Here is a 27,828-nt window from a genome sequence, read left to right as displayed (position 1 = left end):
GAGGGAGGAGAAGCAGAGCCTGAAGAAGGAACTGCCCCAGAGGGACTTGAGCCTGGACAGGTTGAGTTCTTGGGGGCAGGGGGCCCTTCCAGGGAAGATCTGAGCAAAGAGCAACAGTGCTGCCCCACTCTTGAACCCCTCAGACAGCAAGCTGCTGCTGAGGCTGCTGGGAGTGCTAGTGGGTCCCATAAGATTTATTGGGATGAGGGGCTCCTTTATTCTGAGGCTAGGGAACCAACTCCTGGCGCCACCAGGAGGCTGGTGATTCCTCAGAAGTTTAGGGGGTTCCTCTTGACCCTAGCACATGATATCCCATTGGCAGGTCACTTAGGCCAAAACAAGACCTGGGACAGGCTTGTTCCACATTTTCATTGGCCACACATGTCTGAAGACACAAAGGAGTTTTGTCGCTCCTGTGTCACTTGTCAAGCCAGTGGCAAGACAGGTGGCACTACAAAGGCCCCCCTGATACCACTACCTGTGGTGGGGGTCCCCTTTGAAAGGGTAGGGATTGATATAGTCGGTCCCCTTGACCCTCCAACAGCATCTGGGCACAGATTCATACTGGTGATAGTGGACCATGCCACCAGGTATCCAGAAGCTATTCCCCTCAGGACTACTACAGCCCCTGTGGTAGCCAGAGCCCTCATTGGAGTATTCTCCAGAGTGGGCTTTCCTAAGGAGATTATCTCTGACAGAGGGTCCAACTTTATGTCAGGATATTTGACTGCAATGTGGAAGGAGTGTGGTGTAAACTACAAATTCACCACTCCCTATCACCCACAATGCAATGGGTTAGTTGAGAGATTCAACAAAACCCTGAAAGGAATGATTAAGGGCCTCCCAGAAAAGCTTAGGCGAAAATGGGACCTTTTACTTCCTTGCCTTCTATTTGCATACAGGGAGGTTCCTCAGAAGGGGGTTGGCTACAGCCCCTTTGAACTTCTGTTTGGGCACCCTGTGAGAGGACCATTATGTCTAGTGAAGGAGGGATGGGAGTTACCTCTCAAACCTCCCAAACAGGATGTAGTGGACTATGTACTTGGTCTCCGCTCCAGGATGGCTGAGTACATGAAGAAGGCCACAAAAAACCTTGAGGCAAGCCAGGAACTACAAAAAGCTTGGCATGACCAAAAGGCTGTACTGACTGTTTACCAGCCAGGCCAGAAAGTGTGGGTGTTGGAGCCAGTGGCCCCAGCAGCTCTCCAGGACAAATGGAGTGGCCCCCATACAATTGTTGAAAAGAAGGGAGAGGTCACCTACCTGGTAGACCTTGGTACTCCCAGGAGCCCTCTTAGAGTGCTCCATGTCAACAGACTTAAAGCATATGTGGACAGGGCTGACATGAGCTTGCTCATGGCAACTGATGAGGACCAGGAGGAGGAGAGTGACCCTCTCCCTGACCTCCTCTCTCAGAACCCTGATGATGGATCAGTGGATGGCGTTGCTTTGGCAGGCAGCCTCACTGAACATCAACAAACTGAATGTAGACAAGTGCTACAGCAGTTTAGACATATGTTCAGTCTGACCCCAAGTCAGACTTCCTGGTGCACCCATGAGGTGGACACTGGAGACAGTCTGCCTGTAAAGAGTAAAATCAACAGGCAACCTGACCATGTCAGGGACTGTATCAGGACGAAGTCCAGAAAATGTTGGAGCTAGGTGTTATTGAGCCCTCAGATAGCCCTTGGGCTAGCCCAGTAGTCCTTGTCCCAAAACCTCACACCCAGGGCGGTAAGAAAGAGATGAGGTTTTGTGTTGACTACAGAGGCCTCAATGCAGTCACAAGGACTGATGCCTACCCAATACCAAGGGCAGATGAACTAATAGATACTTTGGCCTCAGCCAAATATCTAAGTACATTTGACCTTACAGCAGGCTATTGGCAAATCAGGTTAGCTGATGAAGCCAAGGCCAAAACTGCATTTTCGACCCCTGGTGGGCACTATCACTTTGTGGTAATGCCCTTTGGTTTGAAGAATGCACCTGCCACATTCCAGAGGTTGGTGAATAAAGTTCTGACTGGTATGGAAACTTACTGCTCAGCATATCTAGATGATATTGCTGTCTTTAGTTCTACCTGGCAGGATCACCTGGTCCACCTCAAGAATGTACTGGAGGCCCCGCAGAAAGCAGGCCTCACTATCAAGGCCACTAAGTGCCAGATAGGGCATAGTCAGATTGTGTACCTGGGCTACCTTGTAGGCGGGGGCCAGGTTCAACCATTGCAGAGCAAGATCCAGACCATAAAGGATTGGGTAGCTCCAACCACCCAGACACAGGTAAGAGCCTTCTTGGGCCTGACTGGGTACTATAGGAGGTTTGTTAAGGGATATGGATCTATAGTGACCCCCTTAAATGACCTAACCTCCAAGAAAATGCCAAAAAAGGTTCAGTGGACAGCTAGCTGTCAAAAGGCATTTGATGACCTCAAGCAGGCAATGTGCACTGCCCCCATCTTACAGAGTCCAGATTACAAAAAGAAGTTCATTGTTCAAACAGATGCTTCAGAGCTGGGTGTGGGAGCTGTACTGTCTCAACTTAATGATGAAGGTCAAGACCAGCCAGTAGCTTTCATAAGCAGAAGGCTGACCCCTAGAGAGAAACGTTGGTCAGCTATTGAGAGGGAGGCCTTTGCTGTGGTTTGGGCCCTGAAGAAGTTGAGGCCATACTTGTTTGGCACTCACTTCATTGTTCAGACTGACCATAAGCCCCTCCTATGGCTCAAACAGATGAAAGGTGAAAATCCTAAACTGCTCAGGTGGTCCATTTCCCTACAGGGGATGGACTATACAGTGGAACATAGACCTGGGACCCAACATGCCAATGCAGATGGACTCTCGAGGTATTTCCACTTAGAACATGAAGACTCAACTGGTCAAGGTTAGTTTAATGTCCCTGCGTTTGGGGGGGGGGGTTGTGTAGGAGAGTAGGATCTGCACTTGTGTTGCCCCCACTTTTTTTCTGATGTATACGCTGGTTTCTGGCTATAGTCTGGCTGGGTCCCTGCTAATCAGGGCCCCAGTCTACCTGATCTCTCTAAACAACTTGATGTGCATACTAGATGCACTAGTGATTGGATACTGTGGTACCTTGTGAGCCCCTAGTATATGGTACCTTAGGTACCTAGGGCATTGGTACTTCACAGGCCTACCAGGGGCTACAGCATGTATTATGCCACCCCTGGGAAGCATTCCCAATCTGACACCATAGGCCTGCTACTGCAGCCTGTGTGAGGTAGTGTTAGCACTCCTCACTGAGGTATAGGTTTCTATATCTCACCATACACACACATATGAACCTATCAGTCACCCCTATGGTAGGCCCTATCAATCCCAAGGGCAGGGTGCGTGGTTTACTATGTGAGGGGGTGATTCTGCCTGAGGAGGACCCCTATGCAGCTGGCAGAGTCTATTCTCTGCTGCTGTTTGTGGATGCGGTTAAACCATATACTCTTAAGTGCATTATAACCTCCCGGTTAATGCTAACTTTGGAATGACTGCATCAAAACATGTTGTGTTTGGTGTCAAACGTTTTGGAATCATACCCCCACACCAGTAACTGGTGTGGGAGTATGATCCCACCCTACTAGAGGGGACGACATGTACCCACTGTACCAAACGGTAGAAATCTTCTAAAGCCCTGGCATCACAAAATGGATGCCACCAGCACAGACACCGGGCTGCCCTCCTGCTGCTGACCGAAACTCGCAGTGGAGGGAGCTCAACAAAGGGTTTCCTGTCACAGGGAGGTGTCTCAACCTTCCAGACAGGATTTAGTGTATTGGAGCTGGGTGGGTGCACTCTTAGAGTGCCTTTGAAGTCCTGCACTGGGGGAGCAGTAGGCTCCTCTGTGCATATGCCAGCTCAAACCGGTTCAGGGGCCTCTGCCCCTGTCCTGGCGCGAAACTGGACAAAGGGAAGTGGGTGTAACCACCCCCTACCCTGGCCCTCCTAGAGGAGTGGCCATAGAGCTAGTCCCTCCCATCTTTACAGTATAAGATACCAAATATTGCCAATGCAATTCAGATTACACCTGGACGACGCTCTACAAAGAAGAATCCGGTCCCTTCAATGTTCTACTACCTTTAGAAGACCGAAGGATCTCCCTTGGAGCCAAGAAGTGGCTCCCCTGCTTTGCAGGCACCTTAAGGACTGAACAACAGTTGCAAACTTTACCGCTCCCGCCGGAGCCCGAAGTCCCTGCGTCCCCTGAAGTCGATTTCCTGACCTCTCTACGGCCATTTTGAGTCCCCAGCGAAGCTGTGGCGTCTGGACCCCACGAGTGACGAGGAACGACAATACCAGGGAACCGTGCACTGATTTTGAGTGCAAGCCCTGAACGACAAACTACAAACCTGTGCTTTGGACCACTTAATGTCCAAGTCCCGAGCAGGTACTGAACCAAAGATCAGCGGCCTACCCCGTCCCGAGTGACTGTGGGCTGTTGCTGAAGTTTTCCTGCAAAGGCGTCTTCGCGGTTGCTTGCCCGTTGGCTAGTAGCCCTCCTGAAGACATCCTCAACTATTCCAAGGGCTGGCCTGGTTGCTCTGGGCCTACCCTCACTTACCCTCGCTGGGTAAGTCCCTCGGACATTGCTGGTCTGAGCCATCCACAATCTTCACTCTACACGAGACTTGCAGTTGCCAGGGTTTGTTGGCTCCAATCCGAGTGCCGACACCGCCAACAGCTGCAGACGTCGTGGGACCCTCCAACTCCAGCTGCTGATTGTCATCGATCCCTCCTGGACGACGTGGGCGAAGAGACAAAACACCATCAGCGACGAAAGCGACGCGACAGTTGTGGTCATCTATCCTGAAGGCCACCGGTCACTGGCAAGTGACTCTGAACTCTGTCCCCTCAATTTCTAGGTCGCCTGCAACTCCAATCCATCGTTGGAACCGAACGGACACCTCTCTCGACGGCACAAGCAGCAAGAACACCTCTATTCCCATTGAAATCAGCATCGCGACCCGACCCCAAAGGACACCTGTGCACCCGGACTCCCTGGGTGAGGTAACTCTGGCATTACGGTGCCCAAGTGTGCATTGGCTATCGAAATACTTACCCTGTAAGTTGTGTGCTTGTTGTCCACTCAGAAGTGCCCTAGAACTTTAAAATACAAATCGCGACATTTTTGCATTGAAGTCTATGAGAAACTCGCGTGCGTGTTTAGACACTGCACGCGCCTCCTGTGGGCTGATTACTTACCTGAAAACACTACAGCAGTGAAGCCCCAGCAATTCCCAAGGCCCTAGGCCTCTTCATTTTGCTTGTCGAATTTGTTATACCATTTACTTAGTATATGGTCTGGTACGCCCCTAGGGCTACAGTGATTTATGTGCTTAATTTATTGAGAAATGTTGATCTTTTGAATGTTTACCTGGGACTAATCTCATAAAGAGATTAGTAGAGTATCTTTAGTAATAAATACATATATATTTTGTATATATACCTGTGTGGTGTCTTTTCATTTGGTAATTCAAGAGATTATAAGGTAAAACAAGCTGCTTTACATTCCTCAGAGACTTAGCCTGAAGGCTGCTCTCCACAGCTACCACTAGGATAGCTTTCTTTTAAAAGGTTGTCTTTAAACCTATCTACCAAGAGTCGAATTGGACTGGTGCAAGGTGGCCACTAGAACTAGTGACCAGCATATGCAAGGCCAACTTCTCACACTCACTCTCTACTACTCTCTACTACTCTCTCTCTACTACTCACTCTCTACTACTCACTCGCTACTACTCTCTACTACTCACTCTCTACTACTCACTCTCTACTACTCCCTACTACTCTCTACTACTCTCTACTACTACTCTCTACTACTCACTCTCTACTACTCACTCTCTACTACTCTCTACTACTCACTCTACTGCTCTCTACTATTCACTCTCTACTACTCTACAACTTACTCTCTACTACTCTACTACTCTCTCTCTACTACTCACTCTCTAGTACTCACGCTAATACTCTCTACTACTCCCTCTCTACTACTCTCTACTACTCTCTCTCTACTACTCACTCTCTTCTACCCACGCTATACTACTCTCTACTACTCACTCTCTACTACTCTACTACTCTCTACTACTCACTGTCTACTACTCTCTACTACTCTTTACTACTCACTCTCTACTACTCTCTACTACTCACTCTCTACTGCTCGCTCTCTACTACTCTCTGCTACTCACTCTCTACTATTTACTCTCTACTACTCACTCTCTACTACTCTCTCTCTACTACTCACTCTCTACAACTCACTCGCTACTACTCTCTACTACTCACTCTCTACTACTCACTCTCTCCTACTCCCTACTACTCTCTACTACTCTCTACTACTACTCTCTACTACTCACTCTCTACTACTCTCTCTCTACTACTCTCTACTACTCACTCTACTAATCTCTACTATTCACTCTCTTTTACTCTACAACTCACTCTCTACTACTCTACTACTCACTCTCTACTACTCTCTACTACTCACTCTCTAGTACTCACTCTACTACTCTCTACTACTCACTCTCTACTATTCACTCTCTACTACTCACTCTCTACTACTCACTCTCTGCTACTCGCTCTCTACTACTTTCTACTACTCACTCTCCACTAATCACTCTCAACTGCTCATTCTCTACTACTCTCTACTACTCACTCTCTACTACTCTACTACTCTCTACTACTCTCTCTACTACTCACTCTCTACTACTCACTCTCTACTACTCTACTACTCTCTCTACTACTCACTCTTCACTGTTCTCTACTACTCACTCTACTACTCTCTACTTCTCTCTACCACTAACTCTCTACTACTCTACAACTCACTCTCTACTACTCTCTCTCTCTACTACTCACTCTCTGCTGCTCACTCTACTACTCTCTACTACTCACTATTTACTACTCTCTCTCTACTACTCACTCTCTACTACACACTCTCTACTACTCGCTCTCTACTACTCTCTACCACTCACTCTCCACTACTCACTCTCTACTACTCGCTCTCAACTACTCTCTACTACTCACTCTACTACTCACTCTCTACTACTTTACTACTCTCTACTACTCTCTCTACTTCTCACTCTCTACTACTCTCTCAGGACCCGATTCACAGAATAAACTTAAGACAAAATCCTAAACTTACTACTTTTGGTATTCACAGAATGCACTTACTACTTTTGGTGTTCACAGTATGCACTTACTACTTTTCGTATTCACAGAATGGATTTACGACTACTAACTTTACGTCCGCACTCGGGCCGGAAATTCTGTCCCGGAGGCGGAGCTTACGGCCCGGAGGCGGGGCATCCATCCTGGAGGCGGAGCTTCTGGCCCAGAGGTGGCGATTTCAGCCATGGCTCAATCGCCACCACCGGCCGGAATCCCCACTTCTTGGCCGGAATCCCCACCTCCGGGCCGGAAGCTCCGCCTCCAGGCCGGAATTTAGTAGTCGTAAATCCATTCTGTGAATACGAAAAGTAGTAAGTGCATTCTGTGAATACAAAAAGTAGTAAGTGCATTCTGTGAATACCAAAAGTAGTAAGTTTAGGATTTTGTCTTAAGTTAATTCTGCGAATCGGGCCCTCTGCTACTCACTCTCTACTGCTCTCTACTACTCATTCTCTACTACACACTCTCTACTAATTGCTCTCTACTACTTGCTCTTTACTACTCTCTAGTACTCACTCTACTACTCACTCTCTACTACTCTCTATTACACACTCTCTACTACTCCACTTCTCTCTACTACTCACGCTCTACTACTCACTCTCTACTACTCTACTACTCTCTTTCTACTACTCACTCTCTACTACTCACTCTCTACTACTCTCTACTACTCACTCTCTACTACTGTCTCTCTACTACTCACTCTTTACAACTCCCTCTCTGCAACTCTCTACTACTCACTCTCTACTACTCTCTACTACTCACTCTCTACTACTCACTCTTTACTACTTACTCTACTACTCACTCTCTACTACTCACTCTCCACTACTCTCTACTACTCTCTCTCTACTACTCTCTACTAGTCACTATACTACTCACTCTCTACTACTCACTCTCTACTACTCTCTACTACTCACTCTCTACTACACTCTATTACTCACTCTACTACTCTCTTTCTACTACTCTCTCCTACTCACTCTCTACTACTCACTCTCTAGTCCAGACTCTCTACTACTCTCTACTACTCACTCTCTACTACTCACTCTACTACTTACTACTACTCACTCTCTGCTACTCTCTCTACTACTCTCTACTTCTCTCTACTACTCTTTACTACTCACTCACTACTCTCTACCTCTCTACCTCTCTACCTCTCTCTCTACTACTCTCTACCTCTCTACACCTCTACCTCTCTACCTCTACCTCTCTACCTCTACCTCTCTACCTCTACACCTCTACCTCTACACCTCTACCTCTCTACCTCTCTCTACCTCTCTCTACACGCACACATATGCACATATATATATGCATATATATGCATATGCATTTATATATATGTATGTGTATATATATATATTCACAGCAAAAAGCATAGGTTTCAGGAGTGCTATGTTAGCTGGACATTTCACGCGTAAAAAACCATAGAAAGTCCTCCGTTATAGTTAGTTCTGCTAACTATAACTCACGCGCCTGCAATGCACTGCTGATGATGTCACATATTACATCATTCATGACATGCTCAGTGACATCACTGATGACATCAATGATGACATCTCAAATGACATCACTGATGACATCACTGATGACATCATCCATGTGACAATCTGATACACCTCATCATACACTAGTATAACCTTTCATCACTCACTGTAAAATACAGAGTACCATATTTGAAACCATTGACACATCAATACCAGTTACTACGTACCCACTCACTGATTCCTAAGTCTACACACACAACTACCCATTCAACAACAGAATCACTTCTACATGCAGTCACTAATTAATGGAACACTATCAAATGCACTTATACACATATATAGACATTGACACATCAGCAGTCATCTTAGTCGGTTATGCAGTCATCCTACTCACTCATGAAAAAAATTAATCACACTTCCATTTACTCACTTACACAATTATACACACAACACCTTATTTATTCAAACACATAGTAACTCATAGTTAATATATTAAAAAATCACCATTACAATTATACACTCATTCATATAGATACTCTCACAATCCAATCACTGACTCTTATATATACTTTTTTTTATACACCAACTCTCATATGCAATGCCTTTGATTTTTTTTAATTTGTTGAAGATGTACAACTAAAACTTATATTCGCTCACCAACACACAAATAAATACACTCAGTCACCCAAACAACTGTTTCCACATGCACTCTTAAACCTATACACTTAGTCAATCAACCATTCACACATCTATGCATAGAGTTACACACACCCCATACAACCACACAGAAACGTATAGAAACGTATATGCTTCGGTGAGCAGTCGGTGGATGCAGTTTGTGCTGCGCAACGCAACCATCGTTGTTAATTTTTTAGTTTTTTTGTTTTTGGAATGATAAGTAATTCCAAATGTTTCCTGTTTTATTTGTTCTTTTTTTGTTCATTTTTTGAAAAAGAAACCAAAAATACTAAATTGTTAAAAAAAAAAACAATACAAAATTAAAAAGAAGAGAAATAAAAGTTCCTATCAGAACTACCTTATCTGGTTAAAGAAAGAACTATTATTGCAAGGTAATGTGTGAACATTTGGTTGAATATATGTATACAGCATGATTGACTGAAAGAATGCATTATTAGTTTATGGTGAATTTATAGGTGAAGATTTATGAGGAAGTACTGCAGCATGACACTGCAAGCTCTTTAGCTGCACAGCACTGTGGCACTTCCGAAGCATAGGGAGGTGACATATGTACCTGAATATGTTGCAACTCTGGGCTTCCCTCTGTACTGCTGCACAAACTGCAGCCATGCGGTGACACAGGCACCCTTGCACCATGGTGCAAGGATGTCTGTGTCGTGTGGAGATTGTTTTTGTGCAGGAAGGAACACCTTCCTGCACAAAATCGCCGCGCTGAACGGGTTAATGGAGTGGACCAATAGTATGTATCTGCTTAGAGATTTGTAGGGATTATGCACATAATATTTTATGTGTACTTGTGTTGGTGCCTAAGTCATTTTATAAGAATACCACTAGTAACTGGAATGATGACAGTGCTGCAAACAGAGTGAACACTTAATTTATAAGTGCTTACGTATTGGTGGAGTGATAGGATAAGTAGATAGTGGTAGATAAGTGATTAAAGAAGTGCATGAGACAGACTGGATGATTCCTACACTGCATGAGTATTAACTGGGTATTTAGAAGAGTGTATCAATAGTATGATGCTAGTTAGAGGTCTGCTTGGATAGTGCACAAAATATTATAGATGTACTTGTGTGAGTAGCTAGGCCATTCCATGAGTTCATGACTAGTAACTAGAATAATTACAGTATTTGAAACAGAGTGTATAGTGAATTTATAAGTGCTTGGGTATTGGTGGAGTAATAGGATGAGTAGATAGTGCTGGATGGGTGATTGGAGAAATGCATGGGACAGAAAGGAGGATTCCTACACTGCATAGATACTAACTGGGTATTTAGAAGAGCATATCAATAGTTTGTAGCTGGCTAGAGGTGTGCATGCATAGTGTACAAAATATTGTACCTGCACTTGTGTTTTTGACTACGCCATTCCTTAAGTATACAACTAATAACTGGAGTAATTTCAGTGTTGCAAAGAAAGTGCTTGCTGAATTTATGAGTGCTTAGGTATTGGTGGAGTGATAGGATACGTAGATAGTGCTGTATGGGTGAATGGAGATGTGCATGGGACACACAGATGGATTCCTAGACTGCATAGGTACTAACAGGGTATTTAGAAGAGCGTATCAATAGCATGTAGCTGATTAGAGGTCTGCATGCATAGTGCACAGAATATTGTAGCTGTACTAGTATTGGTGTGTCTATGGTTTTGAGAATGGTAGTCTGTATTTTAGGGTGTGAGGAGGTGCATCAGATGATCACGTAGATGATGTCATCAGTGATGTCATTTCAGATGTCATCAGTGATGTCATCAGTGATGTCACTGACCATGTCATGAGTGATGTAATATGTGACATCATCAGCAGAGCATTACTTTAATCCAAAAAGCTGGTGGCCATATTGGCCTGGTCACTATGTGAAAATGCAGGAATTGATACAATAAAGAAAAGAAAACAAATGTTAATAGGCACCTAATGTCATTTCAGCATATCTTGCCCCATGACCACCATACCTGTATGTTCGTCAACGTGACATATTCAAAATAAACATACTTATAATTGCAAACATCAACATAAACAATATACTGCACATTACTTTAAAGTGAAAGGCTATCGAACATATTAATCTGGGCACGTTGCGTATTATAATGGTTCTTACACGAAAGAAAAGGAAAAAAGGGGTGTTAATATGCACACACTATCCCTAAATAAAGTTCTAGCGATTATAGTTCCATTCCATTCACAGCTCATTTGAGATGTCATGACTGATGTCATGAGTGATGTAACTGACCATGTCATGAATTATGTAATGTCTGAGGTCATTAGCAGTACATTGCGGGGGCGTCAGTTATAGTTAGCTCAGGTAACTATAACTGTTGAATTTCACTGGTTGTGTATGAATGAAATCTGAGTCTCACTATACTGTCCCTGTAATCTTTGTTTTTTTCAGCAAATTTCTAGTTTTTTTTTAACGTTAGGTAAGATGCATATCACAATGGATGGTGAGGGGTTGGAAGCAGGGCCTGGCATTGTGCTGCCCCCACCCAAGCTTGCTGCTCCTGCCTTCCCTCCTCCTAGCCATCCATTGTCCAAGTCCATGTCCCTGCTCCCTTATTACAGCCCTGTGTGGCCATTGTTCTGCCACTGGCCTTCCCGCCTTCTCTGAACAGTTAGCTTGCTGCCCCATCCACCTCCTCCCTATCCTCTGTTGTCTGAATCCATGGATTAGCATCCTCCCTCCTGCCATGCATGGTCTGATGTGCTGCCACTGCCCTTCATTTAGCATGATGTAACAGTCCACTCCTCCTGCCCTCCATTTCCCAATTATATGCCCCATCATTGACTTCCTGCTTAGCCTCTGTGCCTAGCGTGCTGCCCCTATTCTCGTTCCCCCTGCCCGCCGATGTCTTTGTGCATGCCCCTGCTCCACCCTTTTTGCCCACCATGTTCCATGGACCTGCCACTCCTATCTACTCTGAGTGTTCTGTTGAGCTGCCACCCCCCTCCCACCTGCCTAGCATTGTCAGATGACTGTCACCTGTCCCAGCCACCTCCACACTGCCTGTCCATATTCCATGCCAGTATCCCCTTCCTCCTGTCCTCCATGGTCCATTTTACTGCCACACAATTCTGCCCTCCCTGGTCTGTTGTGCTGCAACTGCTCCTCCTGCCTGCCCCGCGTGGTCTGTTGTGAGGCCCCTTCCCCTGAACTCTCTTGTCTGTACCCAGGTCCTGACCCTCCCTTCTATCCTCCATGGTCCTTTGTGCATGCCCCTGCACCCGCCTTCTTGCCCATCATAGCCATTGTGCTGCCACTAACCCTCCCGCTTGCCATGCATGGTCTTCTGTGCTGCCACGGCCCCTCCCACCTTCCCTGTGTTGTCAGCTAGCTGCCCCTGACCCCTCCCACCTTCCCTCCATGGTCTGTGTGTATGCCATCATAGTCTCACTGTTGCTCCCATGGTGTGTTCGCTTCTAGTGCCCATCCTGCCTGACCTCCATGGTCATCTTGCTGCTCCTGCCCTGCCCCCTTGCCCCCAGCCCTCTGTTTCTGTGTGCAGACCCCTATTCCCTCCCTCCTGGCTTGTTTGTTCCATTGTAATGCCCCTGATCTGTCCCTCCTGCCCTTTATGGTCTGCTATGCTGCATCTTTCTCTCCTATCGGTCCATTATGGTCAGCTAGCTACCATTGCCTCGTTCCCCTCTGTTCTCTGTTGTCCATGTGCATGGTACGGTCCCCTCCCTATTGCTTTCTATGGATTGTTTTGCTGCACTCCCGTCCCGCATGCCCTGTGTGGTGTATTGTGCTGCTGCAATCCTGATGCCTGCCCTGCAGGGTCAGTTTGGTGCACCTCTCCATGTCCCTCCTGTCCTCTGTTAACCGAGTCCATGTCCTGCCTGCCATGATCCAATGTCTAATACTTGCGAACATTTTGAACTTGGTAAGAGGGAGATTTTGAAAAAAAACTGAGGTATTGATTTTCCCCTTTGAGTTACATTGAAAAAGAGGAGATTGTAGACAGAAGACAGATCAAATAAAGCCCATTTGAGCTTAAAAACATTGGATGTTTCCTGGCTGAATCGGGTTTGTTGGCATGTATGGTTGTACTACCTCTGCCTCTTCCTTCTGCCCACAATGGTCTATTATATTGCCACAGCCTCTCTTGCCAGTCCTGTATTGTTGGTTTGTTGCCCCTGCCCCCCTTTCCACTGCCCTCCATAGTCTGTTGTGCTGCCACTGCCCTTCCTGACTGCCCAGTGTGGTCCAATTGTTGCCTCTGCACCTTCCTACCTGCCTTCAATTTTCAGAGTCCGTGCCCCTGGCCGCTGCCTCTCCACAGTATCCTAATGAACAACTAGATTGCTAACATTCTATATTTATTACAAAAGTGTGGAACGCCTGATGTCATCTTGATGTAATCAAAACTGTAATACCTTGAGCATTTCCTTTAAAAATAACATATATGAGAGGGTCTTATTTGCATCAAAATTATGGTTAGTGCCCTCAAAAACTAAAATGAGGACATATTTTCTGAGTTTTCAAATAGCGACAAAGCACTTTTAAATTATTTGTTATCTTTATGTCAGTCAGTCAGTCAGTCAAAAAATAACTTTATTTGGCTTTCACAAACCATAAAGCATATAAAACACATTTCATATTAAAAACATTTTTAGTTCATAAAAGTCTATTTGGTTCTTTTTATGGCATCGTGCCTTCAGTTTTTGCCCACTTTTGAAAGTAAGCTTTCTACTACTATCATAAATTTTATCCCCCCGTAAATCAAAATGTTTGAAGCGGCACCCATCCAACTTGTTGCCGCCTGTCTGCAGGTGCGGATTTTGAAATCATTAAAAGCTGTTCTCAGCATCTTCCTTCTTTCTAATTTTACTATTTCACAGACACACAGTATATGGCTCAAAGTTTCGCTATAATAACCACATAAACAACATGCCTTTGCTTGATCCTTGTTTTTCCAGGAGGGTACTAAGTCTAATGTGCAATGATCTCCAAATCTGTATGCCATGAACCTCCTTTTTAAGGACAATCGGAAGTGAGCTGCTAGGTAGGGTTGAGGTCTTAGCCGTGTATAAGAGTTTATTATGACCCATGCATGGCGGCGTCTCGCTAATCCCCTTTTGTCCTCCACGAAAGATAATGCTTTTGCTTTGTTTTTGCAAGCTATTTTAAATGTGGCCTTTTCCAACTTGCTGTTCCAAAGCCCCTCAAGCTCTAATTCTTCCAGAGCTATCCTCAATTGGTCCCCCTACGAGTTTGGGATTCTTTGCTTGTTATCTTTATGTTTTTTTATCCAGTTGACCACTTGATTAAATGTTGCACTTAGGGGAGAGGATGTGGTGTTACTTCCAGAGCAGCAGACTTTGCAACTGGAGAACCAGGTTGGAGTTTCTGCTTCAGCTCGACATTCTGTGACTCTGGTCAAATCACTTAATCTCCCCATGTCTACAACCAAAATGAATTTGTTCTTGTGTGATGTAACCAATGCTCATGTAAAGCACTCCAATACCTGACAAGTCTGCACTATATAAAACTGCAAAAACACAAAAAATAAAAAGTGTTTTGCACACTTTTGTCATTGGGTTACATGTGGGCTACATCTGGGTGATATCTGTGCTGCATTTGGGCTCTTTTGTCTCTGGTGGCCATCTTGGGAGATTTATTTGGTTTGAAGTGTAATAATTTCCTCATTTACTGCAGTCTCCTCAGTAGGAAATGCTTTCAGTTTTTTACTTTGATTCCATCAAGAACGTATTCAGATAAGTCACACATTAGCCATAAATTCTAAATGCTAGCACACTAGTTGCTCATTAGATCACTGTAGTAAAGCTAATGCTCACCACGGAAGTCTGCTGCTGGTATTAAAAGTGCATGTTTCAGTCTGCATGTCAGAATTTTTTAATGAAATAGAAGAGGATTTGAGAAGTCACTCAAAATGTGCCCTAATTTTTCTTTCTTCAGCACTAATCATAATTTCTATGGCAAAATAAACCCCCTCCTTGTGTTCCTTTTTAAATTAAATGTTTTAAGTGTTACCAGTTTATTACAATCAAGATAGCTTCAGGTGTGCCATACTTTTGTCATAAGTAAGACAGTAAGCACTCTAGTTGTTCTTAAGAACACTCTGGGACATTCTGTCATTGAGCTATCCTTGGGCTACATCTGGGTGATATTTGTGCTACATTTGGGCTCGTTTGTCTCTGGTGGCCATCTTAGGAGACTTATTTGTTATGAAGTTTCCTAATTTCCTGATTTACTGCAGTCTCCTCGGTAGGAAATACTTTTAGTTTTTTCCTTTGGTTCCATCAAGAAGGCATTCAGATGTGTCACACATTTGCCATAAATTCTGAATGTTGGCACTCTAGTTGCTCATTAGATCACTGTAGTAAAGCTACTGCTCACAAAGGAAGTCTGCTGCTGGTATTCAAAGTGCATGTCTCAGTCTGCATGTCAGAATATTTTAATGAAATAGAAGAGGATTTGAGAAGTCAAAATATGCCCTAATTTTTCTTTCTGCAGCACTAATCATAATTTCGATGGCAAAATGAACCCCCTCATTTTGTTCCTTTGCAAATTAAATGTTTTAAGTGTTACCACTTTATTCCAATCAAGATGGCTTCAGGTGTGCCATACTTTTGTCATAAGCAAGACTGTTAGCGCTCCTTTTGTTCTTTAGAACACTCTGGGACATTCTGTCATTGGGCTATACTTGGGCTACATCTGGGTGATATTTGTGCTACATTTGGGCTCTTTTGTCTCTGGTGGCCATCTTGGGAGACTTATTTGCTATGAAGTTTCCTATTTTCCCCATTTACTACAGTCTCCTCAGTAGGAAATACTTTCAGTTTTTTACTTTGATTCCATCAAGAAGGCATTCAGATGTTTCACACATTTGCCATGAAATTCAGAATGTTAGCACTCTAGTTGCTCATTAGATCACTGTAGTAAAGCTACTGCTCACCAGGGAAGGCTGCTACTGGTATTGAAAGTGTATGTTTCAGTCTGCATGTCAGAATGTTTTAATGACATAGAAGAGGATTTGAGAAGTCACTCAAAATGTGCCCTAATTTTTCTTTCTGCAGCACTAATCATACTATCTGTGGCAAAATGAACCCCCTCATTTTGTTCCTTTTTAAATTAAATGTTTTAAGAGTTACCAATTTATTCCAAACAAGGTGGCTTCTGGTGTGCAATACGTTTGTCATAAGTAGGACTGTTAGCACTCTAGTTGTTCTTTAGAACACTCTGGGAAACTGCAGTTGAACACAAAGGAATCAACTGACAGTCTCTGCCCTTGTTGGATGTATATGTTTTACTGAGAATGTCAGACGTCATTCTCACATGACTGAGAAAGATAATGTGAATTTACAGAAAATATGCTCTCAGTTTAGCTTATAGATCACCTTCGAAACCTTTGTGGGAATAGCATGAGAAAATTGTTTTCTCTCAAACTTGATTCATGATATCCCAGCAGAAGGCTTTTTCACATGGTAAAATCACCTGAGAACACACCACAATTACTAAAATGAGTATGGTACCATCAACAAATGATTTATAATGTAACTAAAGTCTTAAAACCTTCTATTAACTGCAATGCTTTTTAATGAGGTGCTATCATGTATATCGGTCCCAAGATGGCTGCCAACACTTCTTGGATGAAGTGCTGATAGCCAATCAGATCTCACGATGAGATGTGTGGTTAGGCTCCGCCCAGATATATATGTGATTTTACTTTTGATTTTCTAAGGAACTACTGAACGGATTTACACCATTTAACCAAAAGGCATGACTCTGAAACAAGGGCTACCTTTTTGCCACATTTGGTGTAATTCCGTTGAGCAGTTCGGGCTGTAGCTGCGACTAAAGGTTCCTATGGAAAAGTACATGGGGAAAACACATTTTGGGACCCCCCTTTTTTCTCGGCCCCCGCTTCATGAATCACCCCGAGACTTTCAGGATAGGAGTGGACCGGAGCTGGCCAAACGTTTTGAAACTTTCGCAAAGATTCGTCAATCGGCGCCAAAGTTATTGGCAATAGAATCTTGCTGATTTCCTTTGGAAAATAGGTCCTAACTATAACTACCTACCGGCGACCGCCAGTAGGTAATATACATACATATATAAACATATATATAATCTGCATATCTATATAAATACAAATATAAATGCATGCATACATATACATATGCATATATGCATACATATGCATGTTGTGTTCATGAAAGTTTGAAAAACTCTAATACAAGCAATGCTAAAAAGCCACCTAATTACAAACAGAATTGCTTTAACTTAAACAAGGGCGATACCTATTGCATTTTCAATGCTTGTTTACTTTGGTTCCATCAAGAAGGCATTCAGATATGTGACACATTTGCCATAAATTCTGAATGTTAGCACTCTAGTTGCTAATTAGATCATTGTAGTAAAGCTACTGCTCACCAGGGAAGTCTGCTGCTGGTATTCAAAGTGCATGATTCAGTCTGCATGTCAGATTTTTTAATGAAATAGAAGAGGATTTGAGAAGTCAAAATGTGCCCTAATTTTTCTTTCTGCAGCACTAATCATAATTTCTATGGCAAAATGAACCCCCTCATTTTTTTCCTTTGCAAATTAAATGTTTTCAGTGTTACCACTTTATTCCAATCAAAATGGCTTCAGGTGTGCCATACTTGTGTCATTAGTAAGACTGTTAGCGCTCTAGTTGTTCTTTAGAACACTCTGGGGCATTCTGTCATTGGCCTATACTTGCGCTACATCTGGGTGATATTTGTGCTACTTTTGGGCTCTTTTGTCTCTGGTGGCCATCTTGGGAGACTTATTTGTTATGAAGTTTCCTAATTTCCTCATTAACTACCGTCTCCTCAGTAGGAAATACTTTCAGTTTTGTACTTTGATTCCATAAAGAAGGCATTCAGATGTGTCACACATTTGCATAAATTCAAAATGTTAGCACTCTAGTTGCTCATTAGATCACTGTAGTAAAGCTACTGCTCACAAGGAAAGTCTGCTGCTGGCATTGAAAGTGCATGTTTCAGTCGGCATGTCAGAACTTTTTAATGAAATAGAAGAGAATTTGAGAAGTCACTCAAAATGTGCCCTAATTTTTCTTTCTGCAGCACTAATCATACTTTCTATGGCAAAATGAACCCCCTCATTTTGTGCCTTTTTAAATTAAATGTTTTAAGAGTTACCACTTTATTCCAATCAAGATGGCTTCAGGTGTGCCATACGTTTGTCATAAGTAGGACTGTTAGTGCTCTAGTTGTTCTTTAGAACACTCTGGGAAGCTGCAGTAGAACACAAAGGTATCAACTGACAGTCTCTGCCCTTTTTGGATGCACATGTTTTACTGAGAATGTCAGACTTCATTCTCACATCACTGAGAAAGATAATGTGAATTTACAGAAAATATGCTCTCAGTTTAGCTTATAGATCACCTTCGAAACCTCTGTGGGAAAAGCATGAGAAAATAGTTTTCTCTCAAACATGATTCATGAAATCCCAGCAGAAGGTTTTTTCACATGGTAAAATCACCTTAGAACACACCACAATTACTAAAATGAGTATGGTACCATCAACAAATGATTTATAATGTAACTAAAGTCTTAAAACCTTCTATTAACTGCAATGCTTTTTAATGAGGTGACCACTCAGCCCTCCACAGGGCTTGGTCGCCCCACTCACTGCTGCCGCTCCTGCCTGCCTCTGCTGCCTCCTGCCTGCAGATTCCTTCGCTCGCTGCCCGCTGCTCCTGGGAATTTCCCGCTGCTCCTGGGAATTTCCCGCTGCCTGCTGCTTCTTAGAATTTCCCGCCACTTCCTCCCTGCGGCCCCGCCCCCCTGTGATTCCATTCGCCGCCCCGCTCCCGCCACCCAGCTGCTCCTCCCTCCCGGCTCCTTACTTATGACGCCACCAGAGCGACCGCGCAGCGGACGCGTGCGGCGGGAGCGCCGATTGAGCGCCGAAGGTGCGCCAAAGGTAAGCCCGTCTGCGCCCGTCCGCGCCTGGACCGCGCCCAGCGCCAGACCCCCTGGTCCTCGCCCTCGCCAGCACACCCTGCACATCTACGACGCCAAAACCCTCCACGCAATCAATGCCGGCCGAAACACCGCCTGCTACCGAGCCACCCCGAGACGCACCCATGGACCCTTCACCTGCCTGACCTGCCGCTTCACCAGCCTCCGAGCCAACACCGCACCTGCTAAACCGAGCCCCAGCAACAAACACCTGATATGCATCCTGCTCAACACCCGCTCCGTTCATAGGCATGCCGTCGAACTCTGGAACCTCCTCGACTCGACAGCACCAGACATCGCCTTCCTGACGGAAACCTGGATGAACGCCTCCTCAGCGCCCGACGTCGCCATCGCCGTCCCGGAAGGCTACAAAATCACCAGGAAGGACCGCGTCAACCAGACAGGAGGAGGCATCGCCATCATCCACAAGAACACCATCCGCATCACAACCAACTCCGATGACACCTTCACCTCCGCCGAACACCTCCACTTCCAGATACACACCGACCCCAAGACCACGCTCAGAGGCACCCTCGTCTACAGACCACCGGGACCACGCACACAGTTCAGCGAAGACATCACAGACTTCATCAGCCCGCACGCCATTAATTCCACCGACTACATCCTCCTGGGGGACCTCAACTTCCACCTGGAGGACAAAAAGGACCGCAACACCACTGCTCTGCAGGACAACCTGGCCAACCTCGGACTCAAGCAACTGGTAACCACCCCCACCCACTACGCCGGCCACACGCTTGACCCAGTCTTCTCATCCAGCAAATACATCACCTTCAGCCACTCCACCAATCTCCAGTGGACTGACCACAGCTGCGTCCACTTCAGCTTCAGTAAAACGACGACCCACCACCACCCTCAACAAGCCCCCCGCAGGAGCTGGAACAAGATCACCGGCGACCAGCTCACCACCTTCCTCAGCCAGAACCCCCCCACCAGCTCAACGGACCCCAACGAAGCCACCAACAACCTCACACAGTGGATCACCAACTGCGCAGACGCCCTTGCACCACTGAAGAAGAACCCCCCCAGCAGACGAAGCAGCAAGAAAGCCTCCTGGTTCACCGACGAGCTCATCACCTCCAAGAAGAACTGCCGCTCCCTGGAGAACACCTGGCGCACCAACCAGACCACAGACAACATGACGGCCCTCAAACACGCCACCCGCAAACACCACCAACTGATCCGCGCCACAAAGAAGACAGCCTTCAAGGAACGACTGGACAACAACACCCACAACAGCAAGGAACTCTTCAGCATCGTCAAAGAGCTCTCCAACCCCGACGCCGGAAACAATGACATCACTCCCTCGCAAGACCTCTGCGACTCCCTCGCAGCCTTCTTCCACAACAAGATCGTCAACATTCACAACAGCTTCGGCCCACCAACCGCGAACCCCACCACCGAACCGATGCCCCCCACCACCACCCTCCGCACCTGGACCCCAGTCAGCACCGAAGACACAACACGCACAATGAACACCATCCACTCCGGATCCCCTACGGACCCCTGCCCACACCACATCTTCAACACGGCCGACCACATCATCGCACCCCACCTCCACGACATCATCAACGCCTCCTTCAACACCGCCACCTTCCCAGAGTGCTGGAAACACGCCGAGATCAGTGCCCTGCTGAAGAAACCAACTGCAGACCCCTCCGACCTCAAGAACTACCGCCCCATCTCGCTCCTCCCGTTTCCTGCCAAAGTCATCGAGAAGACCGTCAACAGACAGCTAGCTGCCTTCCTCGAGACCAACGGATCCCTCGACCACTCGCAATCCGGCTTCCGAGCCAACCACAGCACGGAGACCGCCCTCATCGCAGCCACAAACGACATCAGATCCCTAATGGACAACGGGGAAACTGCGGCCCTCATCCTCCTGGACCTCTCCGCAGCGTTCGACACTGTCTGCCACCGCACCCTGGTACAGCGCCTGAACAACACCGGCATCCAGGAGAAGGCCCTGGAGTGGATCACCTCATTCCTCACCGGAAGAACCCAGAGAGTCCGCCTCCCCCCGTTCTGGTCAGCGGCCACCGAAGTCATCTGCGGCGTTCCACAAGGGTCATCGCTCAGCCCCACCCTCTTCAACGTCTACATGAGCCCCCTCGCAACCATTGCACGTCAACACAACCTCAAGATCATCACCTATGCCGACGACACCCAGCTGATCCTCTCCCTCACCAGCGACCCGGACGCCGCCAGAGCCAGCCTACACGAAGGGATGAAAGACGTCGCCGAATGGATGAAGAACAGCCACCTGAAACTGAACTCAGACAAGACAGAGGTCCTCATCCTGGGATCATCACCCTCCGCCTGGGATGACTCCTGGTGGCCCCCCGCCCTGGGAGCCACCCCCAAGCCAACGGACCACGCACGCAACCTAGGCTTCATCCTGGACTCCTCCCTCTCGATGACCAGACAAATCAACGCCGTCTCGTCTTCATGCTTCAACACCCTGTGCATGCTTCGAAAGATCTTCCGGTGGATCCCCACCGAGACCAGGAAGACGGTCACCCAGGCCCTCGTCACCAGTCGGCTGGACTACGGGAACGCCCTCTACGCCGGCACCGCCGCCAAACTCCAGAAGAAACTCCAACGGATCCAGAACGCCTCAGCACGACTCATCCTGGACATCCCCCGACACAGCCACATCTCCGGACACCTGAGAGACCTGCACTGGCTCCCCGTCAACAAAAGAATCACGTTCCGACTCCTCACCCACGCACACAAGGCCCTCCATGACCTGGGCCCCAAGTTCCTCAACAGCCGCCTGACCTTCCACAAGCCCACCCGCCAGCTCCGCTCCGCCAGCCTCGCTCTTGCCACCGTCCCCCGCATCCGCAGAGCCACCGCCGGAGGAAGATCCTTCTCCTACCTGGCAGCCAAGACATGGAACTCCCTCCCCATCCACCTCCGGACAACGCAAGACCATCTCGCCTTCAGGAAGCAACTCAAGACCTGGCTTTTTCGAGCAGTAGACCCAGCGCCTTGAGACCCTCCGGGTGAGCAGTGCGCTATACAAATGCCTATGATTGATTGATTGATTATCATGTATATCGGTCCCAAGATGGCTGCCAACACTTCTTGGATGAAGTGCTGATAGCCAATCAGATCTCACGATGAGATGTGTGGTTAGGCTCCGCCCAGATATATATATGATTTTACTTTTGATTTTCTCAGCAGCTACTGAACGGATTTACACCATTTAACCAAACAGCACGAGAGTGAACCAAGGGCTACCTCTTTGCCAAATTTCGTGTAATTCCGTTCAGCAGTTAGGGCTGCAGCTGCGATTAACAGTTGCTATGAAAGACTGCATGGGGAAAACATAGTTTTGGGACCCCCCTTTTTTCTTGGCCCCCGCTTAACGAATCACCCCAAGACTTTCAGGATAGGAGCAGACTGGAGCTGGCCAAAAGTTTTGAAACTTTCGCGAAGATTCGTCAACCAGCGCTAAAATTATTCCAAATAGAATGTTGCGGATTTCGTATGGATAATAGGTCCTAACTATAACTACCTACTGGCGACCGCCAGTAGGTAATTTATAAATGTATATATGTGTGTGGTACATATATATATCCACATGAAAATCTGATGCACCTCCTCATACCCTAATATAACCTTTGATACACCCTCTCTAAAATACAGACTACCATTTTCAAAACCATAGACACACCACTACCAGTTACTATATATGCACTCGCTGATTCCTAGGTCTACACACACATCTACTCATTCACCCATACAGTCACTCATACATGCAGTCACTCATTAATACAACACTATCATATGCACCCATACACCTATACAGACACTCACAAACCGCCACTCATCCAGAGTTACTCACATAGTCACTGATGCAAAGAATCAATCACACTTCCTTTTACTCACCTATACAGTTATACACACAACACCTCACTTATTCATACTGATACTAACGCACACTTACTCTCTTATACAATCTCTGATACAAGTACACACTCATCCATACAGCCACTCTCACAATCACTGACTCTCATGTATAGTCATTTATATACTCCAACTCTCACATACACTGCCTTTTACATATGTAGTAACTTGGACATGTATCACTGAGACATCCCTTAACTCACCAACACACCCATACACACACTCACCCACCCATACAGCTGTTTCCACATGCACTCTTGAACCCATACACCCAGTGAATCAACCACTCACACATCTATGCACAGAGTCACATACCTCCCACCCCCACACACACACAAACACTCAGACACCAATGCAAATACTCAGGCAACCAATCAAAAACCCATATAGACACTCATGTAGCTACTCACCAACCCATGCAGCAGCTTACACAACAACAGACAGACTAATACAGACATTCACACAGTTTAGTCACTAACCCAAGCATTCAGTAAGACACATTTAATCACTTACCTATACAGTCAGCCATGCACCTACTAAATCCTCCATCCAGACACTTATACACCCACTCATTCTTCAATATACCTTGGCATATATATAAAACATATTTAAACTTTATAGAAACACAGTCACTGGATGATGTCATCAGTGATGTCATCACTGATGTCATTTGAGATGTCATCAGTGATATCACCAGTGATGCCACTGACCATGTCATGAATGATGTAATATGTGACATCATCAGCAGTGCATTGTGGGGGCTCGAGTTATAGTTAGCTGAACTGACTATAATGGCAGAATTTCTCTGGGTTTGTGCAAGTGAAATGTCCAACTAACTATAACGTCCCTGAAACCTATGTTTTTTTCAGTGAATTTCAAAGGTTTTTTAAATGCTAATTTCTAACTATAATGTCCCTGAAACCTATGGTTTTTTCAGTGAATTTCAAAGGTTTTTTAAATGCTAATTTCTAACTATAACGTGCCTGAAACCTATGGTTTTTTCAGTGATTTCAAAGGTTTTTTAAATGCTAATTTCTAACTACAATGTCCCTGAAACCTATGGTTATTTCAGTGAATTTCAAAGGTTTTTTAAATGCTAATTTCTAACTCTAACAAAGCAGTCACATTTTCAGAGTGGTGGAGAAAGGTGAGCGTGGCCTCCAAATACCTTTTAGAAATCCCACTGTGTGGGATTTACTGGAAGTAACAGGAGGGGTAGTTAGCCCCCAACGTCAACCTTGGGGGTTAACTATCCCTTTTATTACCTCCAGAAAGTCCCACACAGCAGGATTGCTAACTTGTTATATCAGGCCCACCCCCTCCATGCACCACTGTGCAAATGCGCCCCCTGGCGCGTTGTAAGTTGGGGGATTAAGTCCCCTTGAATCCTGAGGGTCCCTGGTGGCAAACTAGCCCACCAGGTACCTCCAGTAAGCACTACAGAGCTGCGTTGCAGAGGGGTGTTCCGAGGCCACGTCCCTTTTTACACCTCTCTGCAAACATGGCTTCTGGCACCCTGCTGCTCAGACGATGAAGTCCACTTGTGTCCTGAGGTCCTCAGCACACAAGAGGACCTCATCTCCACACCAGCAGTGTCTCAGAGGCCGTGTTTGCAGAGTGGTGTAAAAAAGGGCATGGCCTCTGACCACCTCTCTGCAACGCAGCTCTGTGGCACTTACTGGAGGTACCTGGTGGGCTAGTTGGCCCCCAGGGACCCTCAGGATTGAAGGGGACTTAATCCCCCAATTCACAACTCGCCAGGAGGCACATTTGCACTCTTGAGATGTCAGGCCCCACCACCTCCCTGCACCACTGTACAAACACACCCCTGGCGTATTGTATGTTAGGGGATTAAGTCCCCTTGAATCTTGAGGGTACCTGGGGCCCAACTATCCCACCAGGTACCTCCAGTAAGCGCCACAGAGCTGCTTTGCAGAGAGGTGTAAAAAGGGGCGTGGCCTCAAACCACCTCTCTGTAACACAGCTCTGTGGCGCGTACTGGAGGTACCTGGTGGGCTAGTTGTCCCCCAGGGACTCTCAGGATTGAAGGGGACTTAATTCCACAATTTACAACGTGCCAGGGGGCACATTTGCACTCTTGTTATGTCAGGCCCCGCCCCCTCCCTGCACCACTGTGCAAACACATCCCCTGGTGCATTGTAAGTTAGGGGATTAAGTCCCCTTGAATCCTGAGGATCCCTGGGGGCCAACTATCCCACCAGGTACCTCCAGTAAGCGCCACGGAGCTGTGTTGCAGAGTGATGTAAAAAGAGGCGTAGCCACAGACCATCTCTCTGCAACGCAGCTCTGTGGCGCTTACTGAAGGTATCTGGTAGGCTAGTTGGCCCCCAGGGACACTCAGTATTCAAGGAGCCTTAATCCCAATTTTAAAATGCGCCAGGGGACGTGTTTGCAGAGTGCTGCAGGGAGGGGGTGGGCCTCCGGCGAGTTGCTGGTTTCTATTTCCTTATTATTTTATGGGAGGAGGCTGTGTGGCCCCCTTTCCCTGGGCCACTTCTGGCCCCGGGGACCCCTTCCCCCGGGGCCGACCCTTTGTGTTGGGGACCGTTGGGGGAGCCCCAATGCCCCCACGCTCCCGCCAGATCCCTGCCTCCTGCTGGAGACGGCATTGCTTTTGAGCAAGGGGAGCTGCTGACATGCCGCTCCCCCTGCTCAAAAGCAATCATCTGCTTTGCTTCGTTGAAGCGAAAGTAGGTTTCCCTGCTCTCGCTTCAATGAAGCAAAGCAGGGTTTGCTCTGGCAGGGCGGGAGCCGTGCTCCTGCCCTGCTATAGCAAACAGCAATGTCCCGGGGGTGGGCACCCTGGAACATTGCAGGAGCTGGCCCTGGGGGGGGTGGCGGTCCCCAGGGCCATCGAGGGCTCCAGGAGGTGTTTTTAAAGCCCCGGGAGGTGGTGGTCCCCGGGGTCTGAGGGTCTGAAACGGACACTTGAATTTTAATATTAAGTGCCCCGGGGAAGTGGTGGTACCCAGGGCAAGCCCCCCGACACAAAATATTATTTATAGCCTGCGAGGCCCCCCGCCCATTCTCATGAATGCCCTGGGGAGGTGGCGGTCCCCAGGGCAGCGTGGGGGTGTTGGGACCCCATCACGCATTTATTAAAGAAGTCCCGGGGAGGTGGCGGTCCCGTGGGACTGCAGGAGAGCCGCGTGCCCCCTGCATTCAAATTACAATTTAATAAGCCTCAGGGAGTTGGCGGTCCCTGGGACTGTGGGGGCCCCCGCAACATAATTGGTGAGTGCCCTTTGGACCTGGCCCACCGAATTGCCGGAGCCTGCACTTCGTTTTTTATTTTTTATTTTCTCTGCCGAATTCGCTACCCCAGCGTGAATTCGGCCGATTTATTTTAAAAAGAAAAATGCTTTTTGTAGCCCTGGGGGTCCATCTGGGACCCCCTCAGCAGGCCTAGGAGGTCAGGGTGTTTCAACCCTGCCACTTTTTCTTGTTTTTTAACCTCTTTTTCACAGTTTTCTTGTGACTCGGTTCTACAGAGTCACAAGATGACTGCCAACACTTCCTGGTTTGGAGTTTTGGCGGCCAATCAGAGTGAAGCTCGTGCCCAGAAGGGTTCACAAACCCTCCTTCGCGCTCAGATATCGATATTTTTCTTTTCTCAGGAAATACATAACGGATTTACACCATTTAAAAAAAGTTCTCTTTCTGAACCAAGGGATACCTTTTTGCCAAATTTGGTGTAATTCCGTTCAGCAGTTGGGGCTGTAACCTGTTTCAAAATTCCTATGGAAATTAACTTGGGCAAAACGTGTTTTGAGACCCACCTTTTTTCTCGGTCCCCGCTTGACATATCGCCCCCAAACTATTAAGACAGGAGCTGCCCTGAGTGAACCATTAGTTTTGAAAATTTTGCGGAGATTCATCAAACGGCGCCAAAGATATTGGCAAAAGACAAAACGCTATTTGAATGTAAACTAGGTCCTAACTATAACTACCTACTGGTGACTGCCAGTGGGTAATATATATATATATATTCACTGAAAAAACCATAGGTTTCACACATGTTATAGTTAGCGGAAATTTTACTGATAAAAAACCAATGAAATTCCCCCGTTATAGTTAGTGCAGGCAACTATAACTCACGCGACCGCAATCCTCTGCTGATGCTAATACTGTATTTAGACACTTATTTGCCCATGTCTTCTTCCATACATTTTTAGCTATACATATATTACAAATATTTTTTTTTCATAAAGACACATATGTCATTAGCAGAAGATTGCGGTCGCGTGAGTTATAGTTGCCTGCACTAACTATAACGGGGGAATTTCATTGGTTTTTTATCAGTAAAATTTCCGCTAACTATAACATGTGTGAAACCTATGGTTTTTTCAGTGAATTTGCAAGGTTTTTTAAATGCTAATTCCTAACTATAACGTGTGTGAAACCTACGGTTTTTTCAGTGAATTTGTACGTTTTTTTAAATGCTAAGTTACTTTACGCCATTCGTGGCGTGCGCGCCCACTTAATGCAGTTCGTTCCGTGCGCGCACGGTGCGCTTCGCGCACCGCGCGCCCACTTTACGCAGTTAGTGCCGTGCACGCACAGT

This window comes from Triturus cristatus, chromosome 2_1 (assembly GCF_964204655.1).
Source record: "Triturus cristatus chromosome 2_1, aTriCri1.1, whole genome shotgun sequence".
Classification (NCBI taxonomy): Eukaryota; Metazoa; Chordata; class Amphibia; order Caudata; family Salamandridae; genus Triturus; species Triturus cristatus.
This window is presented reverse-complemented; position numbering follows the sequence as displayed.